This window comes from Pieris rapae, chromosome 21, assembly GCF_905147795.1.
Source record: "Pieris rapae chromosome 21, ilPieRapa1.1, whole genome shotgun sequence".
In the NCBI taxonomy this organism is placed as follows: domain Eukaryota; kingdom Metazoa; phylum Arthropoda; class Insecta; order Lepidoptera; family Pieridae; genus Pieris; species Pieris rapae.
Window position 1 is genome coordinate 6,718,956 of NC_059529.1, and position 23,606 is coordinate 6,742,561.

Here is a 23,606-nt window from a genome sequence, read left to right on the forward strand (position 1 = left end):
AGTTTAGTGATGTATTTATATGTATATTATTTACTAGATGATCCGGTGAACTTAACCTACATAATATATTTGTCTCAAAGTAGTTCTTAATGTCTTGGATTCTTGGAAGCTTTTCCGAAAGTTTCGTGAAGTAAATGAATAAGTAATATGAAAAGTGAACTCAGGCAGAGGAAAAATTTGACAGTTTAAACAGTTTTACAAATTAAAACTCATACCGACCCCGGAGCCTCTGTAACACGGTTTTGTAGAAACTTCTCGAGAAGTTCTCTTCTTCTCAAAAAAACAAAAAAAGGGATAATTTATAAAAACATTTTTTTTGCTTATATTTTAACGTCCCTTAAATATAAATTTAGACAACCAATTGTTTTTCTACGCTAACACCTGATGACGTAATTGTCAAAAAACTAATTATGTCTGATAAAAACTGTATATTATGTATTTTGAATACTTTATTGACAGTATGCAACAGGCCGAAAAAAAATAATTTTTAAATTTTATTTATTTATTTTCTTCATTTATTTTATATTAATTAATACTTCGTTACATTACACTATAAAAATTGAACATAGTTAAATGAAAAGGACAGCAACTGGCGGCTTTATCGCTTTCGAGCGGTCTAGGAAAAATGTATTAAATTACATAAGGTAGGCAAGAAGTGAAAAAATACATATTGCATATAGTTATTAAGAAAAAAACTAAACACGAACAAAAAAAACTAAATAAACTAAACTGATACTGGATCCGTGAAAAACTTATTAAGTTTAAACACTTTATTTTACTTTATACGAAGAAAATAAAAATAACTTTGTTAACGGCTACAAATTATGTGGCATAATTAAAATAATTTGATGTGTCGAGTTTCGGTTATCATTATCAAAATACTGAATCAATTTGAGAGATAAGCATTTATAATTAAATACATATAGAAACGCCTGTGCCAAACGCTGTCTTGCAAGTAAAAAAATGCGTATAATGAATTCGTTTGAGTGCTAAAAATTGTGGTGTAAATTTATATCGAATTTCGGTCCCATACATTTATCAGTACTAAACCGCCGTCGGCTTTGAGTGATAAATTGCATATTGTTTCCATCTCTTGACTCCTCTGTGGCAATTTTTACATTTAATCTATAACACCTATTTTTTAAAAGTTCATTCACCTCTTCAACCGTTCTTCTTACTTTGAGACAAGGTGAAGCAAAACGTTTTTTGTACCTTTAATTTCAAACGCGAAATAATTAATGAATCAATTCAATGCGTTCATCTTAAATTAAATTAATTGAAATATACATGAAATGATCCTAATTTTACATTTACTGCCAGTTCTCAAATCAAGGGCGTAGAACGGAAGAGAAGAACTGGCAATAAACTCTCCGCCACTCCTTTTAATCGCCAAGTTTTTTTTACAGAATGTTTGTAAGGAGCTGCAACCACCACACCATGTTCCACATGACATCTTGAGTAATAAAGAATAATAAAATAAATTAAAAACAAAGATTTGTCCTCCATCAGCAGGAGGCATGGTGAAATAGGAGCACGCACTTACATACTCGTGAGAACAACACGCAAATACGTAGTATAAACAACTACGAATAAAACTAACCGTTAAACTAAAAGCTAAACAATAAAATCACTTACATCATAAACAGTCCATCCGTTTTAGAGATGCTTTGCCACAGATAGAGTCGTACTATTTATACATCGGATAACGTGATTAATACTGTTTATACGCTGATAATAAAGCTTTCAAAAGTCCTGATTTCTACGAAAATCTATAAAATTCACTTTAAGTGATTAAGAGGAAAAACATGTAGGCTATATCTGACTTCCGCTTAATTTTTCATAGGATTTACATTCTAAATTCTTTGGTATATTTAAGTAATTATATTAAAGAAAAATCTTAAGTTTAGTATAAAACAGGATTAGGATCACTATTTTTAGATTTTACTTTAGTTGAGTTATTGTTACATGTTATTTTATGTACTTTTATGATAATTATTTATGCACTTCTTATATTTTAGGTGTTTCTTTTTTTCCATACTAGTCTGGAAAAAATCGCTCGTTAGCGATAAGGCCGCCCGTTACCTCATTATTATGTAACCTGTTTCGTTTATATGTTGTAGTATATGGCAAGTGTAAATGAATATATAACGAAAATTTGAAGTATTTCTCACTAGTATTGATTAAGCTCTAACCGAGAGAAATACATGAAGTAATTAGTTTATTTGTATAGTGATATCTTTTGTTAATTACATCATCCACATAAACAAAGACGCCTTAAAGGCACTTTTGGAAACATTATATTCTTATAAATCTAATATTATAATATTCATTATAATGATAATAAAATCCTTTTGTTTGAGATACTTAGACATACTTAATGTCGGATTTATATTTTATAAACCCATTGAATTGTATAAATTGCTAAATAGGCAGATGTTGAAACTAAATGTATACTAAACAAATGAGTGTCATAAGTTTCTAGATTGTGTATAAATTGCTCTATTTAACAAAGTACAACAGTTAATTTTAACGGTAATGTACATGAGTTAACTAGTGTTTACATGGGCAGCGTTTATCGTCATTTGGTCAACCATAATTTTGACTAGTAGTGATATAGTTATATTGTATACATACTAATAGCGTTGGAAACATAAATATGAAATTGCATACATTTAGGTTAAGCACCTGTTTAGAACTAAAAGCTACGTTATGTACAACAACATCAGAAGGAATATTCAAGTGCAATTCAAATTTCATTCAAAATGATTAATTAATTTAGGTAACACAGTGTACACTTATAACCATAAATAAAGAAATAAATATTAATTGGTTCTAACTTTACATTTACTGCGAGTTCTCAAATCAAGGGCATGGAACGGACGTAAAGAACTGGCACTAAACTCTCCGCCATCCTTTTGATTCGCCAAGTACTTTTGCGTTACAAAAAATATAATGTGTTTTTAGTGTAAAAAAAAAATAATTGTTTTAAAATAGGTTTTATAATTACCCACAACACATGGACAACCTAGAGTTATATTAATTGTCTTATTTGTCGCGACCAAATTCCTGTAATATCATGTTTATGTGATTTCCAGTTAATAGGAAACATTTTTGGGCCTAAGACATAAAGGAACCAAGTATTCCTCACGGTATTCCTAGACTTAGTGAAACTTCGTACATAGAACACCGTCCAAATAAATAGAAACCTCTAAAACCTTTCAGGAAGAACCTACCTAGAAGGTAAAGAAACCCTAAAATCAGACTTACCTTTAAATCTTAAGAAAAAAATAATGAACTCACCAGAAGAACCAACAAATAAAAGAGAAAGAGGTAGACCAAAGGAAAAATGGATCGATGAAATAAAAGAAAAGGTGCTAAAAACTGGATTAACAAAAGCAAAATTATGAGGCCTTTATCAGAATAGTTTGATTATTTTTATTTATTAACTATATAAAAATCATATACATTGATATTACTATTTAAACAAAATTTAATTTAATAAAATAGTAATTAAATTTAAAAAAAAATTAAGTAAAATTTCAATTTTTTAATGCATTCATATTATATACTTACTTGTTTAAAAGTAAGTTAAGCCTCTTTATTTATCATAAAAATAAAGAGGCTTTTTCCTAAACTAGAGTTAATTTGCATGTATATAAAACCGTCGAAATACATAGAAACCTATAAGAAAGTGTTAAACTGGTAATTTAATATCCACTAAGCAGTTCAGCTGCCGGCCCCGAGGATCATGTTTTTCCATAAAATAGAGTGAAAATTACGTGATTCGGGAGATTCCTTCCCCAATTTACAACTTATTGAACTTTACGAACCCGTCTCAATGGCGTAATGAATTTTGTTAACCGTGGGGAGATAAAAGTTCTTCATTCTTATTGACGATAAGATTTGAGTCACTTTTAACCAACGATTTACATTTAAAAGTGTGGTTTTATTTCTCGGGTTAAATTCCAGGTGGACTACTTTTTAGTAAGTAGGAAGGCATACCTGTATTTAAATAAAAATAAAACACTATTTGATGGTCTAAGATCCTTCTGCAGGATCATCGGTTATTTGCTAAAAAATCTTTTTTTTGTATATTTATAATTAGGAGAATAATTTAATAGTAACACTAAGAACAGTGTTTCTTGGTCAGTCCATCATGAATATGTACTACACTACTATTCTCAAACTTAGCGACAACAGCGCGGTTGCAGCGCTGATGTCGCGCCGCGCGGCACTCTGCGACTAATTTAATGGCCCTTCTGCTCCATAGTTTCCTATTACATAAATAAAAGTACATGTATGTCGAAAAGAACTCGTATTTTAAAAGCACTGTCTCTTTAAGTATAAGGTCATACTGATATTGAAGTAATTAATACAATTTGTATTTGCAAATTTAATTGAGGTACATTTTTATTTATACATTCAACCAGTTGACGGATTTTCGCGCGCCCCTTAGAATTGCTCGTATAAGAATATTTTGCAAGAGCGCTATAAGATGGAACAGATCCTTCACAGAATATTATTATGTATGAAACCTCTTTGCATAGACACTGGTGTTGGCGTAGATAATAAGAAAGATATTTTTAGAGATCAGTACTGCATTCTAGATGAAATTCAAATATCAAAAGATTTATGCATTTTGCTTTTGAATCTGATTCCGTAAACCTCTTTTTTTTAATATTTTCTAGATAGTTCCCCGACTATGTAGTAAGTAGTTAGAGGTATTAAATAGCACACGTTAATGGTATTGGTAACTCGGATGATAAGACACTACTACCTATTTCTTTTAACTACTTTTTGTATGACATATACAGCAAATCCCAAAAAGATGCCTCTTAATTTAATCTAATAATAATAAAAAAGTCTTTAGTCAATTTAAGTACAATTTCATTTTTAAAGTGTAAAATTTGGAAACCCTTTTAAATAAAAAATACCTGTGTCAGGGTGCCCAGCTCTTCCATAAACTAACTTAATTACTTAAAATAATGACATTATTGAACCTACTTTTTTAACCGTTTCCTATTTGTTTTTCTTTTTTGAACCGTTATCATCATACCTGAGTGCATGAGTAAGTGTGTGGGTGTAAATGTGTGAGTGAGTGAGTGAGTGAATGAGTAAAGTGTATTTACATCGTGGGTCTCAAAGGCAGCTCTAACACTGCATAAGTCGTGTTCAAGAGCTAATCCTTTATTAGGGTTTTTAGGTTGTAGGCGGTGAGCGGGTAGATATTAATTATTAGCCTATTTAATTTATAAAATAGGCTACTTAATCTTGAACATTAGTTCCTTTAAATTCGTCTCCGTTACTTTTATGCCAATAGCTTGCTCTGTGTTAAACCTTTGCGATTTAGAAGGCCTCTTTATAATAGTTTAATTTAAAATCTCTCTCAAGTTAAATTCTTACAGATAAAGTCGTAAAGGCCTCAAAATATAGAAATTGTCACTGACATCCTTACAGACAGATGTCAATTATATTTTGAGTCAGAACAATTTGAAAAAAACATTTACAAAAATCCATGGTTATCCGCCATCTTATCCGTCCACATTCCCTAGGCTTTGTTGACGCTGTATTGTAGTTTATGAGTAAAAAATATTTAAAACATTGTTAAACAAGCCTAAAAAATACCTTATCGGTAAGGAAAAAATGTATTTTTTTTTATATTATAACAAAAGTACTGGTGTTTCTCTTCTGTCAGAAGGAAAGATATCACGTATGCAAGATTATAAATACGGAAAAATGTATTTAATTCACGCCAAAACAGCAGACGATTTTAATGAAACGTATGAAAAGTCAGATGAAAAATATATTCGGTATTTTTTTAGCCGAAGTATTCTTAAACTCATGATGACCTAGAAGTTGAATAAGGTTGATTAGGTTTATGTTTCCCTAGTACTAGTCGTGAAAGTTGTGCGATTTTTGATAATCTTTATAATAAAACAATTTATAAAAATAATTATGGAAGATCAAGCAAAATATACAGGCGATTCGCATTAATCATCTTTGTTTACTAATCCGAAATTGTTCCGCGGAAAATCAGAACACTTTTATTAAGATTGATTTGCTTGACTTTAATTTAATTAAATTGGTGATATTAGTTGTTTATACTACGTATTTGCGTCCTGTTCTCACGAGTATGTAAGTGCGTGCTCCTATTTCATCATGCCTCCGGGTATTAGAGGACAAATCTTTGTTTTTAATTTATTTTATTATTATTTATTACTCAAGATGTCATATGGAACATGGTGTAATGGTTGCAGCTCCTAACAAATGTTTAAAAAAAAACTTGGCGATTACAAAGAATGGCGGAGAGTTTATTGCCAGTTCTTCTCTTCCATTCTACGCCCTTGATTTGAGAACTGGCATTAAATGTAAAATTAGAATCATTTAATGTATATTTCTTTTTTTTGACGTTCATAACTGTACATTATGTTACCTATATGAACAAATTATTTTGATTTGATTTGATTTAATTCAATAATACAAGTAATCGAAAATAATTTAATTTCTCAAATACAATAAATTACTGGTTTCAAAACATATTTTTTTTTTTAGATACATCCATCTCAAAAATAAGTTTATGTTTGCAATTAAACTTCTTCTAAACCATAAATGTTCAAGTGTTTCGAGAATAGTTCAGTTTATTTACAATAATTTACGTTTTTGATTTTTTAGCTTGAAATTTTTGTATTCAATTAAGTAATTAATATAAATAATTTTATAACTTTTATACAATTGATTACCAATATATACGTTCACTAATAAATTCATCTTTAATAACGTTCTATAAAATGAGAATATCTCGTGATGTTTATATAGTCTGGATGTTTGCCAAATCTCGGTAGATAACTGAATGGAGCCCCGACTGTTTGGGCATCATTTGTTTCAGTAATGATCACTTTGGACTGCAGCGTAGGCGAAATTGCATTCAACGTTTACGCTGCCTTGCGTCTGTCATTTGAATTTCGGACATCCATAGAATTTTTTTATTTATTTATGTTTAAATATATATAATAATATTATAAAGAGAAAAGGTTTGATTTTTTGTTTGTTTGTATGAATTGAATAGGCTCCGAAACTACTTGGCAGATTTGAAAAATTCTTTCACTGTTGGAAAGCTACATCATTCCTGAGTGACATAGGCTATATTTCATTTTCAAAAAAAATAGGCATCCTTACTAAAATTACGATAACATTAACATTTGTTTATTATTTGATACAATTCTAACAGATGGCGCTGAGTTAAAGGTAGTTTAGTTTAGGTCCGTGTCGTGGTACCAACGTTTCACATAAGTTCTCCTACGGTTTCCCTTGATTCATTTACTACTATGTAATATAACAAAAACCTTAGCCACAGCAACGCTTGACCGAGTCTGCTAGTGTTTAAATATTTCTTTGACTTTCCCTTGAAACTTTTTCAAAAGACTATCGAAGAAAGACACTATTGATGTCTCTATTATATACAGGGCGTCCCACGGCGATGCCACACGGAGGGAAAGTACCTTAAATGTTAATGATAGGATATTTTACTGAAAGAAGACATCGTTTAATTTTTAATAATAAGTAGAACTGCATTCACGGATTTTTTGAAAATCGCCTACCTCAACCGGGAATCGAACCCGCCAAATGTGACAGTAAAATTTCATGTATTTTATAATAGCGTTTGTAAGGGCTACTCATAAGCATTATTTTTTCCTTAATAACCTAGCATATTAAATGAAACTAAAAACATAAAATTTTACATTTTATTTAAAAAATAATAATTTACCAAATGCTCAAAATGTGATCCGTTGTTGTTGTCTGTTGTATACAAATTCTCACTCTTTTAATAATTTCTCTCCCTGTCGATTTACTTATTTTTGCATGGTGGATGTTTAAAATAATACATCTAAGTTCATTTTGTAACTCCTACACACTGTTGTACCGGTTCCTGTAAACTAAATCTTTTACATAACCCCATAAAAAAAATCAAGTGATGTTAGATCTGGGGATCTCGATGGCCATCTAATTTGTCCAAAAGTGCCGATCCAGGAAGGAAAATGTTCATTAAGCAACTCGGCTGTTCTCCTACTGTAATGAGCCGGAGCCCCATCTTGCTGGAATATGAGATTTCGTCGATCTGCATCAGGAAGATTATTAATCTCATTTCTTAAAATCTCAAGAGAAATTATTAAAAGAGTGAGAATTTGTATACAACAGACAACAACAACGGATCACATTTTGAGCATTTGATATTTTTTTTTTAATAAAATGTAAAATTTTATGTTTTTAGTTTCAATTAATATGCTAGGTTATTAAGGAAAAAATAATGCTTATTAGTAGCCCTTTCAAACGCTATTATAAAATACATGTAAATTTACTGTCACATTTGGCGGGTTCGATTCCCGGTTGAGGTAGGCGATTTTTAAAAAAATCCGTGAATGCAGTTCTACTTATTATGAAAAATTAAACGATATCTTCTTTCAGTAAAATATCCTATCATTAATATTTAAGGTACTTTCCCTCCGTGTGGCATCGCCGTGGGACACCCTGTATAATAAAATATCATCGATAATTATGCCGATTTTCACACGTTTTAGTTACACACACAAATACACATCACACCCTACACGCATTATCTGTCTCGTGTCTGGAAACCATCTAATTAGCGAGTGTGTGTTATAGTTAAGTAAGCCGTATGGTTTTTGTAAATAAATAAATAATAAAAAATATTTATTGATGAGGCAAATAAAGGAAAGATTGTGTGACTTCAGCGGAATGAACGAGGCTGATGAACACCACAGGCTCATCAGGTCTTTTCTCCCCGCAGTTGCATCAAACTATTTAATTCAACTACATTAATAATTTTATCGGGCATTCAGTATTAGAGCCTGTGAGAGATTGTTATATAAATTGGCTGAAGATTGAAGAATTTAAGGGTTATTTAAGGGAGGTTATTTATTCACGCGGGCGAAATCGTGTATATATTAAAATAGTTTTTTTATATTACCATATATATTATCTTTCATTATAAGAAAGTTTTATACAACTGTACACGATAACAATAAATCACTTAAAACAATTTGATTTTCAACGGTTAAGCTGGAGTATATTTGTTCTGGTAATAGCCATTGAAAATTAACAGCCACGAACATAATTTGTTTTAAATTGGCTCGTAATTTCAGTTGTTAAAACAAATTTAAATGTACATTTAAATAAATATTCTACATTATAACAGCTGTAGTTTAGGATTATTTATAACCACCTTTCCATCTCTTTCGCAATTTTCTGGTGGTATGTGCTTTAAATTTATACATTGATATTTTTTATACCATACCACATATGAATTGAATAAAGATGCATTATGAATTAATTAAACCATAATGCATTTTAAGTATATTTTTACATACTTGAGATAAAAATATACTTATCTCTGGCATCGAGAGTGTCCATGGGCGGTGGTATCACTTAACATCAGGTGAGCCTCCTGCGTTGCCCCCTGTTCTATAAAAAAAATATATCTCATGCGACAAAAGTTATTAGCAAAATATTAATTTCATAGACAATACTGACTTGGTCATAATCTTAATAAGTGTCTTAATAAACCACACTGTATTTGAGAAGTAATCAAATTCACTTACGATATTTGATAAATAAAATCTTTTATCAAAATTGTGTGAAAACGGCATTTGTTACAGACAACTAGATCGTTACGGACGGATGAACCATAGTTTAACGGACCGTTATACATGGAATAAAATGCTTATTTCTGATCTACTACGTGGCCATTTATTAGTATTCAATTTTATTAAATATAAAACTGCAGAAAACAATACATTTCATAATTTAGTTAAAAATACATCTTAAAATCGTGAGTTCAATTATCGGCACCATCATAAAAGTCATAACAGAGTTTTGTTTATAATAAAATTGGGGTTTTATATCAAACAAATGCAAAGGGAATTGAATACCGTCAATTAAAAAGTGTTTTAGTTTTAATACGTATCTTACCATTTCGTAGAGTATATGTGAAACGAAAACCAGCGAAGCGTAACACGAACTATTAAATAATTTAAAATCATACATATGTGTTAACAAAAAACATTTGTTTAACTTCATAATTTGACACAGTTATTACTTAATCATATCGACTTTTTTCTTTTTCGAAAATTAAAACTTATATATGGAATTGGAAAACAAATTAAATTATTAAACTTATTCTGAATTATACAGACCTACTGAGTACCAACAAATAGTATATTTCATTACAAGTGCGGAAAGCCTGTCATTGCAACGAGTTCCGACGAATGTCTACCCGAGCCGAGGCGCAGCCGAAGGTGAGGGTTGACAGTCGGGACGAGTTGCAATGACGGTACCGCACGTGTACTGAACGACTATTTTTAATACAGTTGCGAAAAAATTAAGCAATTTAATTAAACTATTTGCTTTTTTTCTATTCTCTCTACGGAATAAATTCGTTGCACGTAGATATGTAGCGACTTATATGTTTCCGGTAAATTGTTCTCCGAAGCATTTTAGGCAATTATACTGCGTTCGGGTGGTATTCATTCAAATAAAATATCGTCGAAATTACTCATTTTGTGCAACAAATAACTCAACTCGAAAGAACATTTTTGGAAAATGGCGCCAACCGCGAGAAAATGAGCAAAGCTTGTTTTTTCTTTTTTTCACCCATTCCGGGTAGGCAAAGGGAACTTGGCCCATACAGCCAATTCTTCAGTAGACTATTTTTATTGAAAGAAAACCAAATCTAACTCATTGAGTCCAATCATTAAATCTGATATTTAAACAAATAGTAGCTTCTTTTTAAAATATTTGCATGAATCATAAAAACTTCTGTGATTTTTTTTAGTAAAAACTTCATGGTTAGTTTTTTCTTTTTAATATATTTTTTATTGATATGAAATATAATAAACCTAACCTAACTTATTGAATCCAATTATTAGTAAACTTTTTGAAAATACGTATTTGCATATATTATAAAATTCTTTTTAATTGGTATGAAATGAAAAGAAACCTAATCGAACTTATTGAATCCAATTATTATAATATTTAGAAATCATATATCATAAAAACTTCTATGAATCTTTTTAATAAAACCTTCGTGGTTGGTTTTTTCTTTTTAATACACATTGTTTTGACAGTTGGCAAAGAAAACGCACGAGTGCGGGAATGGCAAAGAAAAAGCACGAGTGTGTAATAGCCCACTTTCCGAACGCTATACGTCCCTGCAATATGCCACTTTTTGAGCAACTGTATTAAAATAGTATATTTCATTACAAGTGCGGAAAGCCTGTCATTGCAACGAGTTCCGACGAATGTCTACCCGAGCCGAGGCGCAGCCGAAGGTGAGGGTTGACAGTCGGGACAAGTTGCAATGACGGTACCGCACGTGTACTGAACGACTATTTTTAATACAGTTGCGAAAAAATAAAGCAATTTAATTAAACTATTTGCTTTTTTTCTATTCTCTCTACGGAATAAATTCGTTGCACGTAGATATGTAGCGACTTATATGTTTCCGGTAAATTGTTCTCCGAAGCATTTTATGCAATTATACTGCGTTCGGGTGGTATTCATTCAAATAAAATATCGTCGAAATTACTCATTTTGTGCAACAAATAACTCAACTCGAAAGAACATTTTTGGAAAATGGCGCCAACCGCAAAGAATATGAGCAAAGCTTGTTTTTTCTTTTCTTCACCCATTCTGGGTAGGCAAAGGGAACTTGGCCCATACAGCCAATTCTTCAGTAGACTATTTTTATTGAAAGAAAAACAAATCTAACTCATTGAATCCAATCATTAAATCTGATATTGAAACAAATAGTAGCTTCTTTTTAAAATATTTGCATGAATCATAAAAACTTCTGTGATTTTTTTTGTAAAAACTTCATGGTTAGTTTTTTCTTATTAATATTTTTTTATTGATATGAAATATAATAAACCTAACCTAACTTATTGAATCCAATTATTAGTAAACTTTTTAAAAATACGTATTTGCATATATATTATAAAATTCTTTTTAATATTTTTTTAATTGATATGAAATGAAAAGAAACCTAACCGAACTTATTGAATCCAATTATTATAATATTTAGAAATCATATATCATAAAAACTTCTATGAATCTTTTTAATAAAACCTTCGTGGTTGGTTTTTTCTTTTTAATACACATTGTTTTGACAGTTGGCAAAGAAAACGCACGAGTGTGTAATAGCCCACTTTCCGAACGCTATACCTCCCTGCAATATGCCACTTTTTGAGCAACTGTATTAAAAAATAATTTGTTTCATGTTCGAAAATAGAATGCTGTCTTTTTCCGTATTCCAATTCCAAATTCCATTTAAGGGAAAAACTAATGTGGCGGAATACGTAACAACACAGTGGAAAATTGAAACACCTCAGGAGTTCAAGTTTTAAAAGCATCCTATTAAACTTTATTCGTAAATTTGGGTTTAATTTCGTTTCCCCTACCAGCTGTTAATGCTTAAAATTTAACATTTGAAGAGAAATAATCACGTCAATTTGCTACTAATTTAAAGAGAAATATAATACTGAGTTTTTTATGTTTAGTATTGTTTCAGGTTGAAATAAAAGTCAGGCTTGTCTTAAAGGTACCGCTACCAATCTCTAGGAAATAGTTTGTAGAGAGAGTACTTATTATTTACACTAATAATATATTTACTTAAAGCAGTGTTGGCCTAGTGGCTTCAGCGTGCGACTCTCATCCCTGAGGTCGTAGGTTCGATCCCCGGCTATGGATCAATAGACTTTCTTTCTATGTACGTATTTAACATTTGCTCGAACGGTGAAGGAAAACATCGTGAGTAAACCGACATGTCTTAGACCCAAAATGTCGACGACGTGTGTCAGGCACAGGAGGCTGTTCACCTGTTTGCCCATTAGATTTAAAAAAAAATCATCATGAAACAGATTCAGAAATCTGAGGCCAAGACCTGAAGGGCTTGTAGCGCCACTGATTTATCTTTAAATGAAATGTGTCATTTTGATACTTGCATTGGCTCTAAAACTACAGAACTGATTTAAAAATTTCACCTAAGAGTTTTATATTATAAAATTCGATAGTTACGAACCCGAGGTTAGAAAAAGACTATTAAAATCACGTACGCTGTAAAATCTATTAATAGAGCAAAATGATAATACAGTTTTATAAAAGACGTAAAAAAATCTTTTTGCATATTTTTATTATTATATTTTAGTTTATTACCACTATTGTTGTGTTTCACGACTGTCAGATAGCGCTATTCGTCATGAAACGGGAAGTATCTTATTTGGAACTTTTATCTTTCGAATAATTTATGTGTTGCATAGCTATTTGGAACTTTATTCATACATTGTGAAACAGGTCCTAAGTATTAGAAAGTTAAGAAAAAAAAATTAATATAACAATGGAAAATAGCCTCAATACTGGCAACATTTATATACATAATCTCTAGACAGCGAAGAACGATGAAAGTGTCAGCTCTGGGGTCACCGGTACTGTCAGTATCAGAATACCTATAACTCTTGGCTTCTTTTAATACACAGAGCCCTGATCTTGGCAGGCAAAGAATGATAGTATAGGATAATTTATATCTTGAGGAATTTAAACCGAGGTCAATGACACCTGTAGAACCTACGAATATTTGTTTAACGTATGTAGCGATGACGTAAAGATGCTTTGTCTATGAACGAAAATTGATTTTGAATATTACGCAACAGAATGTGCAAAGATATAAGAATTCTTAGCACGAAATATAATAACAGTTATTTAATAAGATGTGTTGAACTATTTCTAAAAATACTAAAAGCAGATGTAGTATTCGTAAACACAGTAAGTACGCTGTTTTATCGATTTTAATAAAACTGTCGATAAACAGTGAAACGTCAACAGTTTCATCTATCTATTGAGAGCTATTTTATAGTTAGCTAATAATAGTACAGTTAAAGAAGATACCCGACGGCGCTTAGAAGCATTTGAGATGTGGTGCTATCGTCTCATGCTTCGTATAAGCTGGATCCAGGTCTCTAACGGGGAGGTTCTGAAACGAGTTGGAATAAAGAAAAAACTTGCAGAACATTAAGCAACGGAAAGTTGCGTACCTGGGCCACGTGTTGCGCCATGACCTCCGACTAATTATAATGGATAAAATCCAGGGCAAACGGCGTATTGGTCGAAGGAAGAAGGCTTTGAAAGTTTAGGGAGTGGATGGGTATTGCAAATGCGGAAGAGTTGCTACATCTGGTGCAGGACGAGACGCGTTTCAGGAAACTGACGGCTAACCTCCAGTAATGGAGAGGCACTTGAAGAAGAAGAATATAGTAAAATAATTCTATCATATTAGATGTCTGTATCCTTGATTTTTGTTCTCAAGTCCTGTAGGTAGGTATTTTGAGCCTGACACATTTAGCACCATAAGGTCTAAGTCTAAGTCAATTAATTTGCATGACATCAGGATCAAGAGTCGCGCACTTAGCCACATATTAATATTTACAAAAAAACACTCGCCTTACATTATCAAACCAATCCGATAATGTCGAAAATAAAATATACATAATTAACAGTAGCAATACTAATTATTGCTACTGTGTTAATACTTAGTATTAAATCAAATCAAATCAAAAATATCTTTATTCATATAGGTAAACTTGTACACTTATGAACGTCAAGAAAAACAAATTAAATTAATCGTAAATTTACATTTACAACCAATTCCCAAGTCAAGGGAGTACAGCGGGTAAGAAGAACTGGTATTGCTACTGTGATCTCACTCAAATCAAAATACGTATGTCTATGTACGCACGTAACGTTTACAAAATTCGTGAAAGAGTAAGAAGACTACGCCATCCGTTAGCAAAACTACCAGAAGGCCTTCTGAGAATACTCTCATTTCACTCTGCGAACATATAAAAGATGGCGATAGTCGGCGGCTACGTTTAGTAGGCGCAACGTCTTTATTATTTTTCTTGTATTTAAACGTTAGGCTTCTTTTTATATTATATTCTCTTTATATATTAATGGGGATATGTGCAACAGACTGGTTCTGGCTCTTGGTGTCGCAAAGAACCTTTTACCACCTCTACGTAGAAAGAAATAGCAGACTAGTGAAGACTCAGTTGCCACTCTTAATTTGGTCCGTTGTTAACTTCTGGAGCCAGCCTAGCTCCAAATATCCTAATTCAGCATACATATACATTCTGTGCGTGTGTATGTTCTTCCTATATGTCTGGAGCGATTTTTCTGAATCTTTTCGTTCGATTGTATTCTAGTCGATTTTAGGTGTCAGTCTCTATATAACATTATATGTTTATTTTATATCTGAAATAAAAAGAGGTGGGAAAATATTGGGAAATAGTAGCAAAGATGAAATACAAATATAGTTATTTGGAGACCTTTACACCGTCGGGGGTCGTTTAATATTAAATATAATAACATAGACTTAAGTCAATCCTTATAGGCTTCTGGATTATAGGCTTTTATTTATTTATATACATAGGGATATGCGCAAACTATATTTATCTAGCTATCATGTGTCATCAAGTAGAGTGCTGCCTTTATATACGTAAAATGATTTCAGAGGAACTCGTAACGAGGGAGCGGGATATGAACATTACTTTAAAAGTCTTTTGTGTTTAAACATATACAAAACGAGTATTTCCATTGCAATGAAAATGCCTTTCACCAAGAATATTTTAAAAAATATATAAATGTTACATTAGACCACTATTAGAGTATGCCTACAGCATTAGGGATCCTTATTTAATAACGGATATTAGTATGCTTGAAAGGATTCAAAGAAAAGCAAAGGAACTTTCTCCCGAACCGGGTAGTGGCCACCAGTGGAATGTGAAATAATGTCGATTCCACACTGTGGAATCGACTCCTGGTTGGGGTCTTCCCTGGGAATTATGACCACTAATTCAAAAGAGTATACTTCTGTTTCAAAGGCCGGCAACGCAAACAGGTTTCCATGGGCTGCGACTGCTCTTTTAGAGTGTCTCGTAGGTTTTTTTCCTATTAATTAAAAATTGTTTGTGTTATTAAAAATTATGACTTGTATTTGCAACGCTACCTCTCAGTCTATTTACTAATAAAATCCCAAAAAACTTAGGCTAAGCCTAATTTGGTTGTATTGTGTGATGAAAATGTGTGAGAAATATGTGTGAAAATGTGATGAAATTACGTGTGAAATAAATTGAATCACAAATATTTAAATGTATTGAATACTTTAGTTTGTTTGTTGCCTTTTGTAAATCTTTTTGTAGTAAAATGCATGATGTATTCCATCTTTGGCTATATTTTCAAAGTATTTGTTTGTAATTATATATAATTTATGTTTGCTGTAGGATTACGATATAAATAATTATTGCTTTTCTTATTATTGCAAATCTCCGCTTTTATTTCGATGAGATCCGTATTAAGAATTTTATTACCCCCAAACCCTTTACCTTTATAACAAATGAAAACCGCCAAAAGAAAACAGTGAAAACAAAACAATGTCAAGAACAATAAATTTTCGGGAAAATTTTCTCCCGAGTTAGAGGTCGAGTCTCGGCAATAATTCTTTTAAATCAATTGACAATTCTGAAGGCATTTCATTCTCGTTTATATAGAACATGTTTTCAGACATTTATTTATTAACACTTTGTTGCATTACATAAAAGGAAAAAAAATATTAAACATAATTTGAGTGAAAAGCAACTGGCGGCCTTATCGCTTTAGAGTGATTTCTTCCAGACAACCACTGTGAGTAAAGTGAGTAAAGGAAAAAAAACCACTGTGCGTAAATTACATAAGGTAGGCATGAAGTGCAAAAATACATATTACAAATACAAATACAAATAAAAAATAAACTAAACTGATATAGGATATATAAAAAAAAATCATGATAATCCAATTCACAATCGGTCTGACTTATAAGTGAGAATACACTTTAAATAGCTGGCACAATTTCTTATTGCATATAGTATTGTCTTTTATTAACTTTACACATTTAAAGAAAAACGCTTTTTTAACATATTGAAGTTATTATTGTAAACTTATAATTATTAAAACATAATTTTAAATTTAACCGACATTTCGCGTGCTTTATACAGCACGTGTTTTTCTTTAAATTCTTATTGCATATTCAAAATCTGTCAATTTAAATCAATATATCTGTAATATTTAGGTAAAAATAGCATGATACATGCACATTTTATCTATGTAAGTAAAGTGTGTACTATAAATACTACTAATAAATTATTAAAAATAATTTAAAATATTCACGTACTAATCTTTTCCACACAACCTAAATCGAACAATGTCTTTGATTAAACAATATATACAAATTTAATTAAGGGATAGTGAAGAACATCGAAATTCCTCGAAATTTTAAGCGAAATCTGTTTACGACATCATAGCATCCAAGTTTTTAATTTTTTTCTTCTTTTTCACTTTGCATGCGGGAGATTATTTTTAAACGTATTAAAACTTAATTCCGTCCGGGATGTATGGTATTTATATATACATTTAGTGTAGTGTTGGCCTCATGGCTTGAGCGTGCGACTCTCATCCAAGAGGTCGTTGGTTCGAGGTTTAGTCTAATGCGGTGGAGGCATGCTTAATCCCTGAAAGTAGACAGTGTGTGCCAGACAGGCGGACCTCCTATTTGACTATTAGAAATAAATATGGTCACTATACTGATATATAAATTATACCAAGACTGAAAGTTGTATTGAGTTCTTTATCATTTCATATGTGAATATAATGCGAGTAATTTTTTTTTTATTTATATAGAACAGGGGGCAAACGGGCAGGAGGCTCACCTGATGTTAAGTGATACCGCCGCCCATGGACACTCTCAATGCCAGAGGGCTCGCGAGTACGTTGCCGGCCTTTTAATAGAGATACATTTTATTCTTATTTATAATTGTCGCAGTTGACTATTGACCTACACAGCAAAGAGTAGCAGTATGGAAGTGTTGATGGAATTCTGTGCATTCGGAGGCTCTATATTTCATACATTATTCAATATTTTGTCGAAGAGAGTTTTTATCTTCCCGTAACCCTTTAATTTTCAACTATCGTGTATTTTTTGGGAGGGGAAATGGACTGTGGGAAAATGCGCATTCAGCGACAGGACTGCGTAAAATATCCGATAACTTTCCCGATCTTTCTTACAAATCTGCAACATGAGCCCTTCGAATATAGAAAAAGCATTGAACTGTTTGGTGGTTAGATGACATCATCGATTTTTTTTGAAAGGTGTCAATGTCAACCGTCAAGAGTAACATTCAACAAGAGGATTTAGTGTGACTGTCAGAAACGAATTTTGACATACAGGGAGCATTTTGTGTTTCGCGCTTCTGAATACGCTTACTTCGTATTGAAGTTCACTAATTTATTGATATGATGAATTTATGAATTATTTTTTGATAAAAATCTTGCCAACGCAACTGTTACATTGTTAAAAAAAATCACAAAATATTTATTTAATGTGACAAGCACTTATAGGCAAATATGACATACACGAAGAGATCTAATATTAAACAAAACAAATATTTGACAAAACAAAAAAATACTAGTTAAAAAAAATAAACTTAAGAAACTAATAAACAAAAATCGATTTCAATGTGTGAGGTGAGCAACTATAGATATCCAGACCTAGCTCAAGCCCAAGAAGCACTAGTTACACAGACTATGTGACATTGACGTGACATAGTTTCCTAACATTGTTCTAAACGGCGCCATAATTACAAATAGTTTAATTCACCCATAGTTTTGCTTATCTTTGCAAAAGTTATTATGAAACGGTTTAGATAGGCTATGTTTTTTTAAATTATCAGTCTATTACCGAATATTTTGTTGTGTTGCGTGTAGTTAATAAGTGTCACTCAATGGTATACTATCATTTGGCTTGTTTGCCATAGTTAATTGAATATCGAACGAACTCTGTGAATCACTAATGAGTTTTATACATCATATTCACATTCTTGGATGCCTATTGTTCATAGATTGTAAATCGTTTGTTTTTGTTTTTATAATTTTTATAACGCCTTTTTTTAACGGGTACCATGCTTGCACGGCAATGTTTTGTCCTTTCTCTTGTACCTCCTGGTTCTGGTCCAGGTTTGGACAACGGCCTACGCAACCTGACTTAACCATTGTACATGCTAGTTGTTAACGTTTTTCTAATATCATTATAATTTAAGTTGTGTTAAGGACCAAGATTCAACTCCTTATAAATATTTTGTTAAACAAAAAGCTATGCGAATTAAAATAGTGACAAGAAGTTAATTACTATTCTACTTAATTTATTTATTTCTTCTAATCCGCAGAATAACACTTTTATTTCATTTTATTTGTAGTAAATATTTATAAAAGCGTGTGTAATTTAACTACTCTTCAGTCACTAAGGTGACTATTTTTAAATTAAGGCCAGTTATATAAAATTCGAACCATCGTTCTTCATAAATTGTTACAAACACATTCACTTCCTGTTTCAACAATTTTAAGTATACATTGTTATATTCTGTGGTTTAATTCAATAAAACTTTATCGCTAGTGAACTACGCGATCGTGAAAGCTTTTAATAGCTTTCAAGTGTTGTATGTGCTCATCAACAACACTCGTCGATATCAATCATGACCTTAAAATACTGTAGTCACTTTATTATTTATTTAATACATACAAGACATTTATTCTGTGGCACCAAAACAACAAAACAATGTTAAAAATATTAATTTAAAAATGAATTTTGGATTTCTACAGTGTTGAATTAATTCAAAATATTATAAATAATTGAGTGTTTTTCTAACTATAATTCATTTCAGTTAAACAGTTTGTTTTTTTGCTTTTTTAAAAGCAAATAGGTTAGTCAGAAGAACTGGCAGCTACATCGGACAAAGAATCAGTCTAGCTATTCAAAGGGGGAAGGCTGCCAGTATCTTTTAATTTAGGGATTCCTTTTAATACTACACGTTTATATCCTGTAATTAAATTTAATATGTTTTGTTTGTAAAATACACTGTACGTGTAGCATTATATATGATTTGTGTTTTAACGTCTTTCGGTATATTTCTCCTCGGCAAACTTCTTTACCTGCTGAAGGTCAAGGGCTTATGAAAAGGCCTAACCGATACTTTGACTTGCTGCTTCCACATCATTTTATCCTCATCTTTCCTCATTAGAGTTGTTGAGACCCATATTTGGTTACCTGATCAGACCAACGGGTAAGCGATCGACCCCGATTTGCCTTCACACCTTCTCTTTTTCGAGACTGTTTGGATCTCTCCTGGCAATAAGACTAAGTAGCTGAGCAGTAGTAGTCCACAGTTTTGTGGTGATTTGTTTCTGGTTGAGAATGGACTTATTGGTTCTTTTTGCAGTGGTATTCGCAACATTCTTCTTCAGTACCACACCTCGAATCCCTCTATCTTTATAATATACGATACTTAATACCAGTGATATCAGTAACTGTATTCATTTAATATTTTGTTAAGCTAACGGTAGTATAAAACAAGTAAAATCTTACATCCTAAAAATTTTTTACCTTTAAAATCAAATACAGGAATAAAAATAATTCACAAATAGTTATTTTAAAATATTGAATACTGCGACAATACAGTTAAAATATTACAAATAATAGAACGTAGTTCACGTAGCTAATGTAGACGATAAAACCCTCAACAATACTCTGTAGTCTCTCTACTCTGTAGCTCTCAAAGCTTATTTTGAATAATGAAAATGAATTCATATTCCTTAGACGCAAATAAATTAATGCATCTAGATTCGAATGACGCAGCCCAAGCCCGTAATAAATCTCATAATGGCTTTGAATGAAATGCACTTTAGTGTTTGTGTGAGAGATATAACATATGTGCATCATTTGGAATTTCTTCTTGACTTTATCTCTACGCCACAGCTGACAGCATACACTCAGTACATGCACACACCCACACTCACACATGCCTTATAAGACAAGTTTGATTAGTTTTACTAAAATTACTTTCCTCAAAAATGTTTCAAAACATATACTAAGGAATAATTGTTATCTATTTACCCACAACATAGGATCTCCCTAGTGTGGGAACTAGCGATAGATTGATTTTGTTTCAATCTATTTTTCATGAAAATGATAAGAAGATGATAATTAAATAAAATATCGACTCTTATATAAGTACAAGCAAGTATATAATATTAAAATAAGTTAATATTTTTTTATAGAACTGGGGGCAAACGGGCAGGAGGCTCACCTGATGTTAAGTGTTACCGGCGCCCACGGACACTCTCAATTCCAGAGGGCTCGCGAGTGAGTTGCCGGCCTTTTAAGAATTGGTACGCTCTCTTCTTGAAGGTCCCTACGTCGAATTTATACAGTTAGAGTTTTATGTATACTCTAACCGTGTAAATTTAAAACTCAAACCACTTCTGAGAATTTTTAATTCACTAAGATATAATCATCTCTAAATTCAAGTATTACTCTGCTATAAGTAACAATATTTAATAACACCCTTAAAATGAGGTTTGAAGCTAATAACGTTCGGACGTCGAGACAAAATTCCACCCGTATCATATCGACGTCCGTTCTAGTTATTCGCGTTATTTTAAGGCAGATTTACCGCACAACACCTCTATATGAAACCAGCTACTAATAAAGGAGCGTAAAAATCAAAAGACGGCAACGCACTGGCGAGCCCTCTGGCATTGAGAGTGTCCATAGGTGGTATCACTTAACATCAGGTGAGCCTTTTGCCTGTTTGCCCTATAAAAAAAATGGTTAGAAAATATCTATTACTTTTTTATATAAAATAAAACGAGCACACGGGACGCTCAAAAAGGGTAGTCATCATTTAGTGGGTACGTTGCCGGCCTTTGAGGGAATACTCTTAGTTTAAGTAGATGGAGGTCTCTTTCAGGGAAGTTTCTCACCGGGAGTCGATTCCACAGTTAGCTAGTTCGCAACACAAAATGCCAGCCATCAAGATGATGTTGATGAAACTTGGAATTGATACCACCCTTACAGTGTTGAAGCGAGAAATGAGGGATCATCCCACACAATTCTTTAAAACACTAACCATAGTATACTTTGTAGCAAAAATACTCCTGCAGGTATTTATAGAAAGCATTCTTAATTTTCTATAAATCGTTCTCCATTTTATTATTATAAAATAATCTTAACACAGTCTATAAAATATAGAAAATAACTAGGCACAAAAAGGTTCTAACCCAGACCCATTATTGCGGTCGAAAAACTCCTAGTTTCATTTATCATACTCGATCCCTGTATTATACCAATACAATACCTGCTGAATAAATGAGCAAAGATAAAGCTTTTACAAAGTGATATAACTGAGTCTTAGGTCATCAATCTCAGCTCAGATAATTAAATATCTGTAGGCCTTTCGTCTATCTATACTTATATTATAAACAGGAAAGATTTGTACGTATGTTTGTAACGAATTGGTTTAAAAAGTTCTGAACGGATTTTAAAAATTCTTTCAACATTTGAATGCTACATTATTACTGATTAATTACAAAACAAAATTAGGATCCCTAGTAAAACTACTATAATGTTACGCAAGGTGTAAAAAAATGTCTATAAAATAGCTTTCATGTGCTGGGAAAACTATTTTTAATGATAGAAAAAACTGTTCTACAATGTTAGAGAACATATTAATATCTATAATAAATGTTGAATTTTTTAAATTTATTAATATTTGCTAATTTAAATTGTACTAAGTTTTCAATAAATAAGTTAAAGTATATTTTTTAGATTTTCTAGGTTTAATGTCTAGTTTGGTTTAACATGCTGTTTCCGTAGAAAAAAATCAATGATGGGTCACAAATGAAGCAGTTGTTATTTATTTAATAAATACCACATCATTTATAAGGCTATATCTTCAGTATAAATGCTATAAGCTATCTATTCTAATATGAAAATTATGGTAAACAAAAATATTACAAAAAATAAAAAACGACGAGTTGCCGGGTGAAAACGTGATTATTAAATCGTAGATTTTTGATATTTTGGAATGGTTAGGGAATAATTTTGGACAAATTGCTTTAATTATCAGTATAAAAGTACTTTCATTTATGTAGTAAAACACAATATTTATTTATATATGCGATAGTATACAAACATGACAATTTATATTACCTTAACTAGCTGTCTACTCTCCATCTTATGAATTTTCGATCAGGTCCTGCCGCTGCCTTTTTTGCCTATTGTAAAGTGTACAACGCCGCTAAAGAAGTGTTCATTTCAAAAAATCAATAAAAATTTTGTTATTTAATATTTCGCAGTTTTATTTTTTTAAAGGTTTAATGACGTAACATTCCAAATAAAGCTTTTTTGCAAGTTGAAGGCAGGGCCTATAAATCAGTTGAAATTACGATCGCTTGTATTTCGACCGGGCTATTTGCCTCTAACCTGTTTTATGACTCCCTTGTATTTCAAACCAAATGGTTATTGCCTAGTTTTGTACAAATAAAGGCGTAAACAGTAATTACTTGGTTTTCCTTTTCTTTTAATACCTTCATAAATTAAACTAGAATAATATAAATAAAATACTTCTAAATTATTAATTTTGACTGGTACAAATAAAAAAAATGAATTAAATTAA

The 23,606-nt window shown here is 31.6% G+C and overlaps 1 protein-coding gene across 1 annotated transcript in view; it reads left to right on the plus strand.

The window, feature by feature from the left end:
• LOC110995244 (neuropeptide CCHamide-1 receptor) overlaps positions 1-23,606 on the plus strand; it is a 102,917-nt gene that overhangs the window by 59,720 nt on the left and 19,591 nt on the right. The gene's annotated exons all lie outside the window — the stretch shown is intronic.